The following is a 21,524-nucleotide window of genomic DNA, read 5'->3' as shown; positions in this document are numbered from 1 at the left end:
ACCTGATTTTTCAAAAATGCCCAGCACGCTCCATTCCAACTGACTTCAGTTGGTTTTGTGGGTCTTCAGCACCTCTGAAAACCACAGAAAATGTGTCTCAAAGGACAGCCAACAACTGAGGTACCCAAAACTAGTGGCCACTTTTGAAATGTTGGTCCTTAATTTCCTAGTTCCTGACCCCGTTTCCATTATACTCAAATAAAACTCTCCCACTGACTCCAGTATGAATTGGTTTGAGTCGTTAGTTAGGTGAGCAGATACTATGGTGTGGAGAATAGTAAAAATGCCTAGATCAATTAAATTTAAATTAATTGTTCTCAACCTTTCCATGGTGGAACTCACTTCCATTTAAACATATGGGGAAGGCTACTTGTAACCTGTCAATTACATTAGATTAATACATGAAAGCTAGCCTTGAGAGCAAAGAATAACAAAAATGTGCAGAAAAAACCTAAATATTGGTATCCTGGATTTATTTATTTACACCTTCCAACTTTCCATTGTCTCTGATTATATCTTACTTTGGGTCTCTCCTCCCTCCAATTGAGTCACACAGGCCTTGTTTACACTAGAGGGTTAAGTCCATGTAAGTAAGTTACATAACTTACATAACTTAAATCAACGTAGTTTACATCAACTTAATGCGGTGTCTACACCGCGCTATGTCAACGGGAGAGCGCTCTCCCATCAACTTATCGTGTCTTCACCAGACCCACTAAATTGATTTGCAGCAGCACCAGTTTAGCCCATAGTGAAGACAAGCCCACAGAACCTGGCTGCAACTCAGCTGACCTCCACCCTAGTTAAAATGTATACACAGAGACGCCCTTAAAGCATGTCTACAATTTTAGATAATTAAGGGAGATGAATTTGAAGATACATGAAAAAAAACAAAACCAACCAACCTTAAAAGAATTTTAAGGTTGGAAAGTTAAGCAGTACTCAAAAGTTAGGAAGTGACAGAATTAAAGCTGCCTGCACATTCTGATTTAGTACTGTTTTCCATTCACGTAGGAGGGGTATAAATGAAGGTATAAGGTGCATGCAGCAGAGAACTAAGCCCTAGGTATTAAACTTTCATGGAAGTTCATCAAATCCATCTTCCTTACATGCAAGATTTCTGAGTATCTTCTAAGGAGAATTTACTGATTTATACGAAAGCAAATGGCACCTGATTTGCTGAGAAAATGATTTTCTAAAATAACAAAACACTGAAAAGATAAAAGTCCTCACTGTATGATCTCACTGACAAACAAGAAAACAGCACACGTCATCAGCATGCAGAAAATGGATTCCAGACTGACTACTGACTACCAGAAAAGAACTCACAGAGGGATTGTTAGTAATAAATTATAATATGACCCAGTGAAGCTGAGATCATCTTACAAAGGGCAATGAGTATGCAGAGAAATGCTAAAAGCAGAAGACAGCACCTCTCCCAGTGACATAACAGCAGATGAATGCAAACCGTCTCTGACTACTGTGTATGTCCTTGCCTAACTCACAGCAACATAAATAACTGGAAAGAACATTCATACATTTCTGAGGAATGATTATTAATTGTTTTCCAAGTTTAAATCAATGTTTGGCTCTGGTTCTGTTTTACATGATTATATATCAAGTGTTTTACAGTATGGGAATTATGAAGTTTTAATGATCTGATGCTTTACACTTTAATTAGAATGCTTTTTACCTGCCAAGATCTGTGTTTCATATTTAGTGTTTACCCTGCAATAGCTGATGGCATAACCAACACTTAGTGCAGAGCAGCAAGAAGCTACATCCTTTACATTGTTACACTTGCTTGTGATGCTATCTATTACCTATAGCTGGGCATAGGGAAACACAGAACCCTGAACTCAAATATTAGCAGGTAGGTATAATAAATAAATAAAATAACAATAGTAATTAATAATTGCACATTTTCATCTAAGGATCTCAGACTGTTTTACACATTAACAAATGAAGTCAAAACATTGTCTGGTTATATACATAAATACACATGTCTATTCATATATTTGGTTACTGATTTAGGATCTTAAATATTTTTATTTAGTAGTGTTATAAAATCTTTTCAGTTCAACTTTAAATTAAAAACTTAAAGGGGATCCAGCAATTTGAGATCCAGTCAATTAAAAAAAATAGTTAAAGTAGTATTGGTACCACTCCTCCTCTAATACTCTCTGCCTTGCTGAAAGTTTACAAGCACATTTTCCTATTTTGTTCAAATATTTTTCTCCTCTGTTGCTCTGTGGAAGACCCATGCAAACAGGGAGAACTGACTACTAACAGTGCTGGATAAATGGTGAAACCGATTATACGTAATATGCTATTACATGCATAAAGTAAACAAACTAAAAAAATAGAGAAAATATTTTCTCTAATTTCCTTCAGCTATAATAATAGTTTTACTTGTAGCAACAGTAGCAAAAAAAATTCAACAATTAGTGTGATTTTTAAGTTGAGAGTGTTCCTTTGAAAATCACCTGTCTTATTTAAAAAATGGATATCTATGCCATTAGATGTAAATAAAAATTGCATTATTATATACCATTTACAATTACATTTGCTTGGGATCATTTTTTAAAAATTATTTCAATCCTGTGGGTTTATTTGCACCTTCTTATAATTCTACTATGGAACAAAGCTAATGTATCCAGATGGTAAATATAAACATCAAAAGATGGACTGTCACTCAAAGACACATGGGAAACATTTTTCAAAGCTGAATACAGAATTAGATGAATTTTCAATGATAGAGTAAAATTTATTTTATCTGTCCTGTTAGCACTGGAAGAGTAGATCTGACTGACATACTGTAGGTGGTGAGCTGTATTAGATTATTCACCTACCCACAAAATGTTATTTATTTATGGATTGTTAGATATGAAATTATACAATAAAGCAAAGTGATACAATTACACAACCCATGCTATAAAATGCAGTGTGTCTTAAATGATGTATTGGAAACCTGTGTATGTATGCATGGCTGTGAAAGTGTGCTTGAGACTCAGTAATATTGCTGAGTATGTATGAGACAGCTGCAGTTTTTCAGCATCTCATTTCAGATAATTATATAATTGCAACTCCTGATTTTAGTTGAAGACAGACAGCCTCACATTACAGTAGCCTTTTTTATTGCTCTCAACAGCAGCTGCAGGCAGCAATATACATATAAAATCAGTTCAGAGGGCAAACAGCATCATTTCTGGTTTTTTATCACATTATAGCAACTAGGAAATACATACACTGTATATGGGAAACTTTTTCTTCCTCTTTGTAGTTTTTCTAATAGTCTTTTTGGTGTCCTTCATATAACAGTTTTGGTGTTACCCATATTTCACAGTCCTGGTAACCAGTGGTCTCTCAATACATGCAGCATGAGCCATGCAATTCCAAACTGCTAAGGCTAGGAGAACTCATTAATTAAAAAGTAAGAATTTATCTGAACCTTCCCACATCCTAGTTTGCATTTCAAAATATTTGGTCAAGTTCTCCACCACGAGAAAGCCAACATAACTGCTATTCCCTAATAGTGATCGTAACAGAGATCTGTTGGCCAGGAGAGACCCACACCTTCACTATCAACTCCTCAAGTCCTGTCATTACATCGGAAGCCCAGCTTTTTTCTTTTTTTTTTTTAATGAGTGTATCTACAGATAGGAGCCAAAATAACTAAATTAGCTGTAATAATCTGTAGTTGTTCTGGTGTAAATCTGTATGTGGACACTTATTTTGGATTAAATAAACCTGCTTTCTTCTAAGATTCATCTACACAACAAATACAACTAGGCCTACCAGACAGTTAAAATCTGTAACATGGACGGAACCTAACTGGGTCATTGTGATGGGAGTCCATCCCAAACAAGCCCTGAGCAGGTTTATGTGGGTAAAAAGGGGAGCAGAGGAAGCTCCGGGGGTAATCACAGAGATAGTCATGTTTAGCCATGCCAGGGTTATTGTGTATTAATTGGGTCCCTATCACAATATTTCCTACAGTAAAAACAGAAGCTACTGTTTTAGCTGCCATCGTCATGTCTTTGTCAAAATGAATAACCACAGGGGAATTTCAGGCATTAGTTGGTTCCTAGATGATTCCAGGAGTATGACCCAATCAGAGCCTGGCTGGTATGCTAGCGGCAGGTTCTTCTAATACTGACCAACTTCTTCCAATAAGAATTATTCATGAGGAATAAAAACTACCTTGCAACTCTCTCAGAGTTGAGGTATTTTGGAATAGAAAATATTCATGTGATCACTCACTTCAGTTTACTATTGTTAAAGGTTTTTCTGTTAAGGGAGATGGAATTATCAGTTGTCTTCTATTTTTGATGCCTTAGAAGAGTTTTCCCTCAGGGTTTTTGTGGTCACATGGTTCTTTCATACTAGGATGATTTTATGTAAGAAGAGCAGTTTAGGTTCACTTCAAGAAAAGCAGTCTTCAATTTAATATTTCCCCTCGTTCAGTTGCAGCTACATCAATGAGCACAGAACGGAGACTTCAGTAGTTGAATGATGTGATAATAAGAGTGCATATTGGAATCCCCATAGCAAGCAAACCTTCATCGTCATCATCATTAACATTTTATTTTTCATAATGAAATTCCTTTTCAAGTGTACCACCAATTGCTGTGCCAGACTGAGCAACACCCACGTGCAATAAAAATCTGCATAAATATGAACAGAGGGAGGGATGGCTGGGAAGGGGAGAATAATCACAAATGTGGAATTGCTGTAGGGATTGTTCCTATTGTTTCTTAAATGTTTGCTTTGCACTACACTTAGGTTTTAATGTCAAGGATGAGTGCAGGTCACACAAAGGTCAAACTCTCTGCCAGTCTTTCTGGGACTCCACTTCTGGCCCCCTCCACTCCCAAAGGCATTGTGTTTGTTTACAGGAAGTTTATCTGCAGGGTCTGGTACGTACTACCACAACTGAGCCCCACTTGAGAATATAATCTTTTTTTAAATCACTTTTATTAACTAGGAGACAATGCAGGCAGAAGCTCAGCAGCAGAGTGAGGGCTATCCAGTTTATTGCACTGAGTGTAGCATGTATGATTACCTGCCCTGTGGGCAGGTGGCGTATGTGTGCAGTCGGTGCAAGGAACTCCTGGCCCTCAGAGAGCACGTACAGACTTCGGAGGCCAAGGTGGCGGAACTGGAGGAGCTAAGAGAGGCGGAGAGGTATGTTGATGAGGCTTTCTGGGATACTGTAGAATTGTCCCACGTCCGGTCAGACAGCCCCTGCACTGTTGAGGAGGAAGAAAGGCCCAGGGAAGCAGAGCAGTCAATGGGAGCAGAGGGAAACCTTCCCATGGTTGGGACCCTCCTTCCAGATGGTGCTGGGGTTGCCTCTCGCACTGAGGTTACCTCCCAGGGGAGAGAACTCCAGTTGCTAGGAAAAGGCAGGTGTTAGTAATGAGAGATTCGATCATTAGAAATGTAGATAGCTGGGTTTGTGATTACCAGGAGAACCGTATGGTGACTTGCCTGCCTGGTGCGAAGGTTGCAGATCTCTCGAGGCATCTAGACAGACTTATGTGTAGTGCTGGGGAGGAGCCGGTGGTTGTGGTACATGTAGGTACCAATGACATAGGGAAGGGTAGGAGAGATGTCCTGGAAGCCAAATTTAGGCTGCTAGGGAAGAGACTGAAATCCAGGACCTCTATGGTGGCATTCTCAGAAATGCTCCCAGTTCCACGCGCAGGGCCAGGTAGGCAGGCAGAGCTTCAGAGTCTCAATGCGTGGATGAGACGATAGTGTAGAGAGGAGGGGTTTACATTCATTAGGAACTGGGGAAACTTTTGGGATGAGGGGAGCCTATACAGGAGAAATGGGCTCCACCTAAACCAAAGTGGAACCAGACTGCTGGCACTAAACATTAAAAAGGTTGTAGAGAAGTTTTTAAACTAGGAGATGGGGGAAAGCCAACTGCTGCAGAGGAGCATGTGGATCGGACACAGACTTCTCTTAGGGGAGAGTCTGATGATAGAGAATCTCCAGGTTATAGTCAGGAGCCGAGGACGGAAGAGGATAATGTAAGGGCCAGATCAGATGATAAACAGTCACATAAAATAGAATCTGGCACATCAGAAAAGGGCAGACAAATAAACAGGGACAAGTTTTTTAAAGTGCTTGTACACAAATGCTAGAAGTCTAAATAATAAGATGGGTGAACTAGAGTGCCTTGTGATAAAGGAGGATATTGATATGATAGGCATCATAGAAACCTGGTGGACTGAAAGCAATCAATGGGACACAATCATTCCGGGGTACAAAATATATCGGAAGGACAGAACAGGTCATGCAGGGGGAGGAGTGGCACTATATGTGAAGGAAAATGTAGATTCAAATGAAGTAAAAATCTTCAGCAAATCCACATGTTCCATAGAATCTCTATGGATAGAAATGTCATGCTATAATAAAAATATAACATTAGGGATCTATTATCGACCACCTGACCCGGACAGTAATAGTGATGATGAAATGCTAAGGGAAATTAGAGAGGCTATCAAAATTAAGAACCCATTAATAGTGGGAGATTTCAATTATCCCCATATTGACTGGGAACATTTCACTTCAGGACGAAATGCAGAGATAAAATTTCTCGATACTTTAAATGACTGCTTCATGGAGCAGCTGGTACGGGAACCCACAAGAGGAGAAGCAACTCTAGATTTAATTCTGAGTGGAGTGCAGGAGCTGGTCCAAGAGGTCACTATAGCAGGACTACTTGCAAATAGTGACCACAATATAACAACATTTAACATCCCTGTGGTGGGAAGAACATCTCAACAGCCCAACACTGTGGCATTTAATTTCAAAAGGGGGAACTATATAAAAATGAGGAGGTTAGTTAAACAAAAGTTAAAAGGTACAGTTACTAAAGTGCAATCCCTGCAAGCTGCATGGGCACTTTTTAAAGACACCATAATAGAGGCCCAACTTCAATGTATACCCCAAATTAAGAAACACAGTAAAAGAACTAAAAAAGAGCCACTGTGGCTTAACAACCATGTAAAAGAAGCAGCGAGAGATAAAAAGACTTCCTTTAAAAAGTGGAAGTCAAATCCTAGTGAGGCAATTAGAAAGGAGCATAAACAGTGCCAAATTAAGTGCAAGAGTGTAATAAGAAAAGCCAAAGAGGAGTTTGAAGAACGGCTAGCCAAAAACTCCAAAGGTGGTAATAAAATGTTTTTTAAGTATATCAGAAGCAGGAAGCCTGCTAAACAACCAGTGGGGCCCCTTGACGATCGAAATACAAAAGGAGTGCATAAAGATGATTAAGTCATTGCGGAGAAACTAAATGGATTCTTTGCTTCAGTCTTCACGGCTGAGGATGTTAGGGAGATTCCCAAACCTAAGCTGGCTTTTGTAGGTGACAAATCTGAGGAACTGTCATAGATTGAAGTGTCACTAGAGGAGGTTTGGGAATTAATTGATAAACTCAACATTAACAAGTCACCAGGACCCGATGGCATTCACTCAAGAGTTCTAAAAGAACTCAAATGTGAAGTTGTCGAACTATTAACTAAGGTTTGTAACCTGTCCTTTAAATTCGCTTTGGTACCCAATGACTGGAAGTTAGCTAATGTAATGCCAATAGAGGTGATCCAGGCAATTACAGACTGGTAAGTCTAATGTTGGTACCGGGCAAATTAGTCAAAACAATAGTTAAGAATAAAATTGTCAGACACACAGAAAAACATAAACTGTTGGGCAATAGTCAACATGGTTTATGTAAAGGGACATTGTGTCTTATTAGAGTTCTTTGAAGGGGTCAACAAACATGTGGACAAAGGGGATCCAGTGGACATAGCGTACTTAGATTTCCAGAAAGACTTTGACAAGGTCCCTCACTAAAGGCTCTTACGTAAATTAAGCTGTCATGGGATAAAAGGGAAGTTCCTTTCATGGACTGAGAACTGGTTAAAAGACAGGGAACAAAGGGTAGGAATTAATGGTAAATTCTCAGAATGGAGAGGGATAACTAGTGGTGTTCACAAAGGGTCAGTCCCAGGACCAATCCTATTCAATTTATTCACAAATGATCTGGAGAAAGGGGTAAACAGTGAGGTGGCAAAGTTTGCAGATGATACTAAACTACTCAAGATAGTTAAGACCAAAGCAGATTGTGAAGAACTTCAAAAAGATCTCACAAAACTAAGTGATTGGGCAACAAAATGGCAAATGAAATTTAATGTGGATAAATGTAAAGTAATGCACATTGGAAAAAATAACCCCAGCTATACATACAATATGATGGTGGCTAATTTAGCTACAACGAGTCAGGAAAAAGATCTTGGAGTCATCGTGGATAATTCTCTGAAGATGTCCACGCAGTGTGCAGAGGTGGTCAAAAAAGCAAACAGAATGTTAGGAATCATTAAAAAGGGGATAGAGAATAAGACTGAGAATATATTATTGCCCTTATATAAATCCATGGTACACCTACATCTTGAATACTGTGTACAGATGTGGTCTCCTCACCTCAAAAAAGATATTCTAGCACTAGAAAAGGTTCAGAAAAGGGCAACTAAAATGATTAGGGGTTTGGAGAGGGTCCCATATAAGGAAAGATTAAAGAGGCTAGGTCTCTTCAGCTTGGAAAAGAGGAGACTAAGGGGGGATATGATAGAGGTATATAAAATCATGAGTGATGTTGAGAAAGTGGATAAGGAAAAGTTATTTACTTATTCCCATAATACAAGAACTAGGGGTCACCAAATGAAATTAATAGGCAGCAGGTTTAAAACAAATAAAAGGAATTTCTTTTTCATGCTGCACACACTCAACTTGTGGAACTCCTTGCCTGAGGAAGTTGTGAAGGCTAGGACTATAACAGTGTTTAAAAGAGAACTGAATAAATTCATGGTGGTGAAGTCCATAAACGGTTATTAGCCAGGATGGGTAAAGAATAGTGCCCCTAGCCTCTGTTGGTCAGAGTATGGAGGTGGATGGCAGGAGAGAGATCACTTGCTCATTGCCTGTTAGGTTCACTCCCTCTGGGGCACCTGGCATTGGCCACTGTCGGTAGACAGATACTGGGCTAGATGGACCTTTGGTCTGACCCGGTATGGCCGTTCTTATGTTCTTATAATAAATTACATGGTAAGTGGAAGTTATAAATACCACCATAGTGGGACAACAGTAAAATACTGGCTAAATCGGTGGAGGAATTTTCCTTCCAAAGTGCAGCATTCAGTTAAAACCTAACTTTAAAAAGACCTGTTTTAGCATTGATTGTGAAGGTAAATTTGTGAGAACTGCAAATAAGAAAAACTTCTGAAATATGTGGACTCGTGCTGCTGATCATACATAACTTAAGTGATGACTTTTAACCACTGAAGATGTGATCTAGTACATGCTTTCAGAGTAAGATTATAATGAAGACTAGTAATATTGAATGTTCAATTAATTGGTTCATTAACTGAAGCTAGGAGTTTTTTTGTTGGACAAATTGTCTCAGATGCATTAACCTTTAGCGTCCTATATATTGTGGATACAGAACTGTGTTAACAGACCCATTTTTTAATACGTTTTCACTACATTTTGTAAACATGGCCTTAAATTGTCAACTCGTTGGGCTTGTCTCCACTGCAAAGTTAACTTGAGTTATAATTCAAGTGTTGTCCCTAACTTGAGTCCAGTCCATATACAAAAACTCTTAACTAGAGTGTGATGGTACTTTTAATTCTTATTAGTTGGCCGAAGAGGGATTATAGGCTAAAACTTGAGTGAGCAAAATACATCACCTGCTCACAAAACCACTCTGTAGTGTGCACTCAGGTAGAAACACTTGAATGCTATTAGTCCTCCAATGTATTACAGAATTCCCCCACAGTTCAGTGGGAAATAAATCAGAGTGGCTCGATTTATTGCAGCACTAAGAACCCTGGAATAGGCCCCCAGAAGTCTTAGCAGCATGTGCAAGTGAGTACAGCACCAATGTGTAGGCAGCAAGCTGAGTGTTATTTTGCAGAGTGGCATCTCTTCTTTGAGATTAGGCTCAATCCAGTTACTTCTGCAGTGAAGACAGATAGTGGAGGCAGGAACTGTATGTGCTTGTACAACAATTAGCAAGGGCCTGGATTGAAGCTACCACAAAATAAATACATAAATTAATGGATTACTTGTAAAGTCTCAGAAAACTAATTTTGTCCTCAAAGAGTAAGTGCTGTAAGTTTGGGGAAGATGTGCTGTGTTTTTGTCTTGTTTTAACAAAACAAAGACATTGAATCTCTGCTTTGAATGAAAAACTCAACTGAGCCTTAATTGTGGAACCACTTCCATTGCAATAATCATGTCCTTTTAGGAGCAAAAAAGGATGAAGTGTTGGCATCAGTGTTCTGTGGCAGTTGGGAACAGCAGTTGACTGCTCCTTCCTGATGGGAAGAGAGGTTACTGAGTGGATCCTTTGGAGGAACAGAAAAGATGCTGTTCAGTTATAAAATAGTGAGACAGTTTTATCAGCAGTGATGGGGTTTTTTATTTTGTTGTTCTTAATTTTAATGACACTAACAAGAAGGAACAGGATACAGGATTATTCCAAAAGAATTAATCTCTCCAAGAGAGAGTACATTTATTTATAGCCATAGTGAAAGCGCAATAGGAAGAACTGGAACCTGATTCTGGTTCCCATAGCACTTCAGATCTCTACCTAGGACATAGCTGAGCAGTGTTTCAGTCAGTATTCTGCAGAAGCTCAGTTGCCAACAGTCCAGAGATTATGCATCCCTGAAGAGGATAAGTACTATGATCTACTTGCTATTAGTCATAAATATTTCTATTATGATAGCGTCCAACGACCCCATTCAGTGTGGGGTGCTGTAAAAGCATAGAAAAGACAATTCCTCAGAAGTTAAAAGAATTATTATTCTAACAGTGAGATGAGCTCTACTCAAAACATAGAGAAAGACTTGGTTGCAGTGGTGGAAATGGAACAGCTCTGTAATTTATTAATACTGTATGTTGAGCTGGTTATTGGGCTTTTTAATATATGAGTATAGTGGTTTGGTTTATTAGAGGGCTGTAAGGAAAAATAAGCAGAAAGGGCAAAGAATTGCTCAAGATAAGCCACTTCTCTGTGAACATTTAAGGATTGTTAAGAGACAATGCCAGGACAGGAAAAGACCTGGAAACACAAGAAGATCAAAAGAACTATAGCAGTTTAAAAAGGGACTCTTTGTCAAAGGGGGGTAGTTTTGTGGGGAAACCAACTGACACACAAGCTGGAGGTGTCTGAAGAAGCTAAGCCGGCCTAGGTAAGTGGGTAGTAAGACTTTAGGTAAGATAAGCAGGTGTCTGTCTTTTTCTTCTCTACTATTTTATTCCTACTTTTAAATAGAAAATACTTTGGTTTGAAGAAGGCTGTTTTGTCAATGGATACCACAGGTCAAACACTCCTGAAGGGAAGAGCCACAGGTGCCAAACCCACTTGGACCTGCTGAATAAGAATGGCTGACATACATGGTACAGTAGCCCAGGGCCTGGTCTAAAAAGGGAGGACTACAGAATTCACCCCAGGAGAGATGAAGACCCAAGGCCTGACACCTGAGGTGATGCACTCAGAGAGACCCAAAGGGGACAGAGGTGCAGCTAGCCCTGTAACTGTAACAGCAACTCCAAGGAGCTTACAATCCAATGGCCTGCTACTGCTTCTGTAGGTTCCAGCGGGAGCAGGTTCATACCCTAAATTAGAAAACACAGTTCAGCAACAGGATGTACCTGATGATAATCAGATCTCAAGTGGTGTAATTTTTTTTTAATAACATTCTTCTTTGTATTGTGGATTATGCTGAAAGTGTGTTTTGAGGAGGGATTTAAATGGAGAAAGCTTGCAGCCTTATCCAAATCCCATTGATTAAGGGGAGTTGGATCAGATCCTTGGTATACAACTTGAAACAAGTCTTTTTTCATTACAATTAAAAGATTTTTAACCTAAATGCTGAGAAAGACATGTTGCTCATCATCACTACATATCTGTTTATTGATTGTGGTGGTCCTAATGTATTTATGATTAGATAGGCTTGATTTAACAGAGGAAATGTCTGCTTAACAATTATTAAGTAAAGGTACAATTGTAAGTGTGGGTAACTTGTCAGGAAATTCTGACAAAATGTAAATGGAATTTTCTCTTAAATCTGTAGTATTTTATCAGAGATTTCAGAAAAATCTGTGAGATTTGTGTCCTGCAATATTTAGTTTTAATCTCTACTTGGTCCTATTTCTATATTTCAATACATGGCAAGCCAGGACCTAAAGAGAACATTAATAAAGTTTTATGGAAAACCTACAAAATCACACAAGATGCACCACAACAGCCCATCATTTTTTATATGATATCACTGTAAACAGTTTTTATCCTGACTTTTAAGGACAGCTGCAAGTGACTCAATTATTTGAGTAAACAAAAGACATGTAGGAAACCTAGCTGACTTGTGGTTTAGTCCATCACTGAGAGATCTGAAAGTTCTGTTTCCAGTCCTGGTTTCTCTCCTAGGTTCATAGGCGCTGGGAATGTTGTGCAAAGCACCTTGACAATCCTTGCTAAACAGGAAGTTTCACAAGCTGATCTGAAGCAATCCCTGTAGCTGAGTAAGGTTAGGGCTGATGAGCTGTAAAAGGAAACCTATCCAACCATTTGTTTGTTACAGGGAGAATTTTGATTGTGGGAGAGTAGACGAGTTAAGGGCAGATGGAAGGAGTTTTGGCAGTAAGGGATCCATTTGGGGGGTTTGTCTTAGCAGGTGAGGGAAGATTCTGATAGCTGAGTCCCCAGAGAGGGAGAGGAGAGGCTTGTCCTTGGGAGTATGGTAGGCCCAAATGGCCAAAATGCAAGGAGTCTTGACCTGGTGGATGCTAGAAACAGAATCAAAGAGACTTGGAAATTGGGGCTTACACATACAACATATTATCAGCAACTAGCAGTTAAAATATTTTTACCAAAAATAAAAAAAAAATCTACTGTCAATTCATAAATTGATAACTGATTGCCCTTCCAATTAACAGTACTGTATCCCTGTAAAAGGGTGGCTTGCCCTTGAAGAGCTGGAGGGCCTGGGGCTATCCAACCCTGACTACTAAAAAAGGCACAGCTGAGTGGGATCAGTGCTTTCTCCCATAAAGAGCACCTGGAAGCTGCCATGGGATGATGCTCAGTGAGAGCAGACTCCAGCAGAGTCCTGGGATTTGGAACAAATGCGAGGTCTCTACTTAAACCACTACAGTTGCACCACTGTAGTGCATCAGTGCAGATGTTCACTATAGCGACAAGATGGGTTCTACTATCACTGTAGTTAATCCATCCCCTCGCCCTCCAAGAGGCATAGCTAGGTTGATGGGGGCTAGTCATCTTAACTATGTCACTCAGAGGATGGATTTTTCACACCCCAGAGCAACGCAGTTGAGTCGAAGAAACTTTTTAGTGTAGACCTGGCCTAAGACTAGATCTAAGAAAGGCAGGGAATAGCTTACTAGAGCAGGAGAGACCCTGAGCAAGCAGAGGAAAGACTGCAGAACTCTCCAGGCAGAAAGGACTGGGAGTAAGAAAAGAGATGTTTGTTAGACCTTCATTTGGGATTTTGAATTTTATTTTCTGTGAATAAACCATGACCCCAAGGAGGGTTACTTTGACCACAGACAAAAATGTGTGGAGTCTAAGGAGTCCCGAAGAGGAGGAAATAGAGGCAGGTTGCTACAGAGTGATCTTTGGTCATGAGGGTCTGCTCAGGAGACAGCTGACCCTGTTACAATCCCTTAAATACCAAAATCAAGTTAACAAAACAATACTTTAAAGAAACAAAATCCCTGGATATGAGCAGATTCTGATGTTGTGATGAAATATGCTTTTGTATTTAAGAATAAAAGCCTAAATTTTCAAACATAATGTTTTTGAGTACCTCAATTTCTGTGCCGAATCAGGTCCCTTTAAGGTGTCTCAAGCTGGGCATCCCCAAAATCACTGTTTAAAGTTTTAGACAATGTATTTATACTTGTATTTTTGAGCTGTGTAAAACCTGTGATGTCCTTAATTATTCATTTCTTTGCTTTAATGTGCTTGGATTTTGAAAGTTTTGTGATAGGCAAACACATGGATGTCATTTAGTAACCTTAGTTGTTTTTTAAAGCAAAGATTTTTGTTTTTAGAATTCTATTATAGGTGCAGGTTAGTAAAACAAGTAAGTGTTAGAAAATCTAAAAGCACCTTATTCTTGTTCTGGCATTCCGGCCTCTACCCATTCTGAAATGCACAACATAAAGCATGTGTAGGAGATGAGCTTAGTTTACACAAGCACGATTATTTGACATCTATTGTTAAAAAAAAGAGCATTATATATAATATCTAAGTGCAGTACATATGACAAAGCTTCTCAAACATGAGTAAATGGTCATGAAAAGATGGGTCAATTTATTTTTAATCCAACTAAGAAATTAAATGGCTCTCTACATTTTCAAAGCTGCGTACAATTATTGTAACTAGATGATCTATGGCATTGGAAATGTCAAGTATAATTACTCAGTTCCTTATGATGAGTTATTATTTTCACATGATAGTTTTGTGTGTTTGTACACACAAGCATGTATGTCCACATGTGTGATAAAAGGGCTCCCACTTGTATACCTGAGTTTGCATAGGTTTACAAGGGCTTCAAAGTGACTTTTACTTTTTGTTGTTTGCACTTGTTGTTGTTTGTTGTAAAGCTCAGAAATCACAACTTATGCTTGCTTCTTTAGACATGTGATTGGCCTTTATACGCTGACATGACATGTGTCCCTGAGAACTGACAGATCATTATCCTACATAATTATGATAGATTAAAAGGCAAAATTTAGAGCTTGCCACATAATTAATAAAATTATTATTTACACATAAAACACTCATACTTCATCCCCAACCAGAGGGCTCTGGAAATTAAGTTAAATAATAGAAACAAATTAAAATATAAGAAAAAGCTGTTCTTTCAAAATTTAAACAGATATACATAAATAAACTGTCCAGTTCTAAAAAGAAGAGATTAGGAATAGTAATAAATATAAAGCCATGAGGCAACTGCTGTTTGCAGTTAAGGCATCTTTTTAATAGAATGTCTTGGATGACCACTAGTAGTGGTAATTTCTGATAACCTCTGAACTGGGACAGAGAAATTTGTCAGTGTCAGGGCAAAAAAAGCATCCAACCATCAGCCAAGTCCACTGTCAACTTACCTGTTAGGAAAATCTTTTTAACTACCATGTTGTAACTTGTCAAAGATTTTGTGCACACAGCTGTGTTACTGATAGCTCTCTGTTCACCCTTAGCCCTTATGTTTATTTTTGGAAGATACTCCCCCCATCTTGCGTATTCTTTATGTTAATTTGCTTAACATTATTATGGGAACCCAATAAAGCCTTATCTACAAGAGAAAACAATGTCTCAAAATTCATTTCCACTGATGACAATGGTGGATGCTATAGTGTACACAGGGTGCAGATGTTCTTACCAAAATCAGGCCTTGTTTAAAAAAAACCTGTACTTCATCTGTGCCAGGGAGAGACAGTGTTGTGGTTGAGACACTATTCTCGGCCTCTGGAAATGTAGGTTCAATTCCCAGCTGAGCTACAGACTTCCTCTGGGTAGGTCTACACTGTATATGAGAGTGAGCCTCCCAGTCTGGCTCCACAGACTTGTGTTAATGGGTCTTGTACTAGTGATCTAAAAATAGCTGTACAGATGTTGCAGCTTGGGCTCTGAAGCCTAGGGGGTGGGAGTAGGCTTCAGAGCCTGAGCCACAAGTCTATGCAGCTATTTTTAGAGCACTACTGCAAGCCCCACTGACATGAATCTGTGGATCCGGGCTGGAAGGCAGGCACCCAGGTGCTGTATAGATATTTTACATGATGTTGGGCAAGTCACTAAGAGTGTGTCCTCATGGGGACCCTCAGGAATGTTTAAATCGAATTGGGTGTGAATTTGAAGTGGATTAGTTAAATTGCATTAAACCCCCTTGTAGATGCTCTCATTCAGAACTGAAGTATCCTTAATTTGATTTAGCCAATTCACTTTCAAAGTAAATTAAACTAATCCAAATTAAGACCACTTTAATTTGGAATAAAAGCCACAGATTTTTAAAGGTATTTAGGTATTGCTCTCCTTGGCATTCTAAGGTCTAAGTGACAGACAGCTAATCTGCCAGCATGAGCAAAGTGAAATTTAAAACATAATGAAACTTTTCCTTATGACCAAGAACAATAAGAATCTATGTGCATGGAAAATCCACATATTGTAACGATATAGAGCTGGGTTGGGCAAACTAGCCGTTTTAAGCTGGTCCTTGAGCTCCCGCTGGGGAGCAGGATCTGGGGCTTGCCCCAGTCCAGTGCTCCAGCCAGGGAGCAGGATCAGGGCCACTCCACACAGCTCCCGGAAGCAGTCGCATGGCCCCCCTCTGCCTCCTACATGCTCCAATGGTCCCACTCCAATGGGAGCTGCAGGGGCGGTGACTGCGGACGGGGCAGCATGCAGAAGCACTTGGCTGTGCCTCCGCGTAGGAGCCAGAGAAGGTACATGCCACTGCTTCTGGGAACCACTTGAGATAAGCACCGCCCAGAGCCTGCATCCCTGAGCCTCTCCCCATGCCCCAACTCCTTGCCCCAGCCCAGATCTCCCTCCCACCCTTCAAACACCTCAATCTCCATCCAGAACACGCTCCTGCACCCCAAACTCCCCAGCCCCACCCCAGAGCCCACACCCCCAGCCGAAGCCTGTACCCCTTCCTGCACCAAAACCTCCTGCCCCAGCCCTGATCCCCCTCCTGCCCTCTGAACCCCTTGGTCCCAGGCCAGAGCACCCTCCTACACCACAAACTCCTCATCCTCAGCCCAACCTGGGAGCCTGCCCTCCAATCTCAATTTTGTGAACGTTCATGGCCCACCATACAATTTCTATTCCCAGATGTGGCCCTCCGGCCAATAAGTTTGCCCACCCCTGACACAGAGTGCATCTGGAGATGTGATATGGGTTTAACTCTCTATCCCAGAACTAAGACTTTCATTTTTTAAATTTTTGCTATTTTTTTTTTTGTGAAGACAGAGGTCAGAATACTAAGGTAATGGATGAGGTATATGGACCTCACTAGCACACAACATAAACTCAGGCCATGTCTATATTATGGAGCTACAGCCGTGCCATGGTAAAGTTGTAGCATAGATGCTTACTACAGCAAATGAAGAGGTTTTTCCACTACTATAGGTAATCAATCTCCCTGAGCAGTGATAGCTAGGTCGACTGAAGAATTCTTCTGTCAACTTAGCTGCATCTACACAAGTGGGTTGTCAGCATAGCTACAGAGCTAAGGGGCCTATACTAGGAGAAAAGTGTTCCTATTAGAGACCTAAACCAGAATATCAGGTACTGCATATATGGATGCCTTACACTCTTTTCATTTGAAACAATGGTGCATAATTATTAATACTAGAAGTCTTTTTTAGTTTGTCAGATTTTGGGGGCAGGGAAGAGCATGTCCCTTACATGTTTGTACAATACCTTGCACACTGAGGTCCCCATCTTGATTGGAGCCTGTAGATATTACTGTGGTGGTGATAATAAAGCATTAATACATAATATATTAATAAATAGTGTAACTAGATACAGTATCTTTCACTTCTAGTTCACCTAACCTAGCCTGGCTCAATAGAGACATATTTTTGCCAATGGCTTTTGATAAATGACTTGGATCGCTCAGTGAAGTTATCATATGACAGCAACCCACATCTCTCTCTCTCTCTCTCTCTGTCTCACTCACACACACACACAGACACACATACACACAGCATCATGACTGACTACTCTTTGTTGCCAATCTGCGCAGAGAAGCAAAGGATTAGAATGGGCATGGAGACTGAACTTGCGGGGGTGGGGTGAGGAGACAGTTTCTCCAGGCAAAGGTTGAGGCACATTGGTGAGGCATTTTGCTGGTGTTCTGTGGATAAATGGCTGTCAATGTGGAATTTTTCACAAGCATTTAAGATTCACCTCACAAAATTCTAAATGTTAAAGTTATATTTGAGAACTTGATATAAATCATGTCTCTGCCATAAACTCCACATTTGAGAGAGACACATAGGCACACTTTCAGTTTAAGTAAGTGAAAGTAGCTCATAAGCATTCACGGATATTCTCTCCCTTATGCCCAGATATTTACTTTTAACCTAGGACTAGATCCTAACAACAGTTATGCAAGTGACTATACTTGTGCAAGCAGGGGTGGCTCTAGACATTTCACCACCCCAAGCACGGCGGCATGCCACAGGGGGCACTCCGCCAGTCGCCGGTCCCACGGCTCTGGTGGACCTCCCACAGGCGTGCCGCCCCAAGCACGTGCTTGCATGCTGGGGTCTGGAGCCGCCCCTGTGTGCAAGTAGCCCCATTGGCTTCAACTGAACTACTACCATAAATGAAGTCACTTATGTAAGTAAGCATATGCAAGATCAGGCCCCTAATATGAATTTTTTTGAAGTCCAGAAAGTAAATTTTTAAATGTAGATCCCAAGAACCTCATAGGTGCTGAGATATGACGGTGACAGATGCAATAGAAGAAAGAAGATCAGAATAAGATGGGGTGGAGGTGGAACTGAAGCCAATGGGAGCTGCGAGGGTGGTACCTGTGGGCAAGGGGCAGCACCTAGGTGCCGGAGGGACATATTGCTGCTTCCCAGGAGCCACCTGAGATCAGCACTGCCTGGATCACCCTCTCCTGCACCCCATCCCTCTGCCCCAGCTCTGAGCCCCCTCCCACACCCAATCTTCCTCCCAGAGCCTGACCGCCTCCTGTACCCCGACTGTCTGCCTCAGCCCAGCCTTCTCCCATATTCCGAACCCCTCGGCCCCATCCCCCAGCCCAGAGCCCACCTCACCGCCCCCAAGCCCTAAACCCCTCATCCCTAGCCCCGCCCCAGAGCCCACATCCCCAGCCGGAGCCCTCACCCTCTCCCACACCCCAAACCCCTGCTCCAGCCCTGAGGCCCCTCCTGTACTCCATAACCCTCGGCCCCAGCCTAGAGCCCCCTCCTGCACTTCACATTCCTCCTCCACGACCCCACCATGAAGCCTGAACCCCCAGCCCAGAGACCATACCCCCTCCCACACCCCAACCCCTTGCCTGAGCCCAGAGCTCCTACCACACTCCAAACCCCTCAGCCCCACCCAAAGCCCGGAGTCCCCTCTTGCATCCCACACCCTTCATCCCCAGTCCCACCCCAGAGCCCTCACCCCTAGCCCAGTGAAAATGAGTGAATGAGGGTGGGGGAGATGGAGTGAGTGGGGGGCGGGGCTTCAGAAAAAGGGAATGACAGGGGCAGGGCCTTGGGGAAAGGGCAGGCAAGAGTGTTCAGTTTTCTGCAATTAGAAAGCTGTCAACCCTAATACTAGGAGTTGTATTGCTTTAGTTTTAAGCCAATATAGGTATAGCTGTAAAAAAAATCTGGATAAAGACAAACTCTTAGCCACAGACATAGTTTGTGTCTATACACATCAGGTTTACATAAATGGCTCTCAATACCTCTCACAGCAAGGCTGCAACATAATATGATCTGTAACCAGCTTCTAACATAATTTTGTTGGTAGGTGGTACCATCTAACCATAGCTGGACTGTCTGCTTCCCCTTTCCCAAGTCTTTGGAGATCCTAAAGTGCACAGCACTAAATGAAAATCATCTCTTTTTCCCTTGGCATTAGTAGCTGTGGCATTAAGGGAGAGCTGCCCAGCTTTCCCCAGAATGCACTGATTCAAACACAGTTGTCAATGTGACTGGTGTGGACAGCCAACATGGCTGATATAATTATGCTAGAAAATACACTGCTGTATGGATATGCTGATATGTGTTAGCTGTAACGTGTCAGATGAGCATGGTTAATGTAGTTCTACCTGGTGTAGACTGGATAAAGGAAAGGAAGGCAACAATAATGTACAAGGTTATTGGGTTTAAAAACACTCCCAGCACCATAAGTAATAGAGTTTAAAATTTCCAAGGCATAACTATTTTTAATCCAGTCACATGTTTCAATGAGACTGGCGATTAAAAAAATAATCTCAATTTCTAGATGCCTTCATGCACCCTGTTCTTCTACCACTCCCCATTACTGCTAATCTCCAGCAGCTACAATGAAAGCAGGGGCCAGAATTACATTCCTTGTACACACGCTGTATTACCGACAAGCCTACAGACCTCAACTGAAACCTTGCGCCAGCAGGCACCACGCAAACATACCTAAAGAAACAGTTCCCGTCCGCGCTGCGCCCCCTCCCGCAGCCATGGGCACCCCTGCAACCCCCCAATACAGCCAGGGGTACCCCGCTCCAGCTCTGCCCCCCCCGCAGCCAGGGGTAATCCCGCGCCAGCTCTGCCTCCCCGCACAGCCAGGGGTACCCCGCTCCAGCTCTCCCCCCCCCCCCCGCAGCCAGGGGTAATCCCGCGCCAGCTCTGCCTCCCCCCACAGCCAGGGATAACTCCGCGGCAGCTCTGCTCCCCCCCGCAGCCAGGGGTATCCCGCTCCAGCTCTGCCCCCACCCCGCAGCCAGGGGTACCCCGCTCCAGCTCTGCCCTCACCCCGCAGCCAGGGGTACCCCGCTCCAGCTCTGCCCTCACCCCGCAGCCAGGGGTAACTCCGCGCCAGCTCTGCCCCCCCCCCCCGCAGCCAGGGGTAACTCCGCGCCAGCTCTGCCCCCCCCCCCGCAGCCAGGGGTAACTCCGCGCCAGCTCTGCCCCCCCCCCCGCAGCCAGGGGTAACTCCGCGCCAGCTCTGCCCCCCCCCCCCGCAGCCAGGGGTAACTCCGCGCCAGCTCTGCCCCCCCCCCCGCAGCCAGGGGTAACTCCGCGCCAGCTCTGCCCCCCCCCCCGCAGCCAGGGGTAACTCCGCGCCAGCTCTGCCCCCCCCCCCCCGCAGCCAGGGGTAACTCCGCGCCAGCTCTGCCCCCCCCCCCCCGCAGCCAGGGGTAACTCCGCGCCAGCTCTGCCCCCCCCCCCCGCAGCCAGGGGTAACTCCGCGCCAGCTCTGCCCCCCCCCCCCCGCAGCCAGGGGTAATCCCGCGCCAGCTCTGCCCCCCCCCCGCAGCCAGCGGTACCTCGCTCCAGCTCTGCCCCCTCCCGCAGCCAGGGGTAACCCCGCGCCAGCTCTGCCCCCTGCCCCCCGCCGCATCCCGCGCCAGCTCCGCAGACAAGGGCATCTCGTGCAAGCTCTGCCCCACCCCCACAGCCAGGGGCGTCTCGCGCCAGCTATGCCAGCCCTTCCCCTAGCCAGGGGTACCCTCGCCAGCTCTGCCCCCACCGCTCAGCCAGGCCGTCCCAGCTCCCCTTTCATGCCCCCTCCCCCTCCAATCGCGCTCCTCCTACCGGTCAGAGAGCTCGTCCCCATCCCTCTGGGTGCGGGGTTTGAAAGCGGACGAGCCCATGTACGGCGAAGCGGGGGGAGGCAGACCGGGAGAGGAGGGCGCGCTCACCCTCGCCCACCCCCTCTGGCCACCCTCTGGACAGGCGACTGCTGG

General features: G+C 43.0%; 1 long non-coding RNA gene across 1 annotated transcript in view; it reads right to left on the bottom strand.

The window, feature by feature from the left end:
- The window catches only part of LOC127045438 (uncharacterized), a 36,024-nt gene extending 18,286 nt beyond the window's left edge, over positions 1-17,738 (bottom strand). The window contains exon 1 of the long non-coding RNA XR_007772711.1: positions 17,528-17,738. This is a non-coding gene — a long non-coding RNA (uncharacterized LOC127045438). The remainder of the gene's footprint in view (positions 1-17,527) is intronic.
- Positions 17,739-21,524: the final 3,786 nt, after the last annotated feature.

Source organism: Gopherus flavomarginatus, chromosome 2 (assembly GCF_025201925.1).
Source record: "Gopherus flavomarginatus isolate rGopFla2 chromosome 2, rGopFla2.mat.asm, whole genome shotgun sequence".
NCBI classification, from domain to species: Eukaryota; Metazoa; Chordata; order Testudines; family Testudinidae; genus Gopherus; species Gopherus flavomarginatus.
The sequence above is the reverse complement of the archived record's forward strand: the minus strand, read 5'-3'. Positions and strand labels throughout refer to the sequence as shown.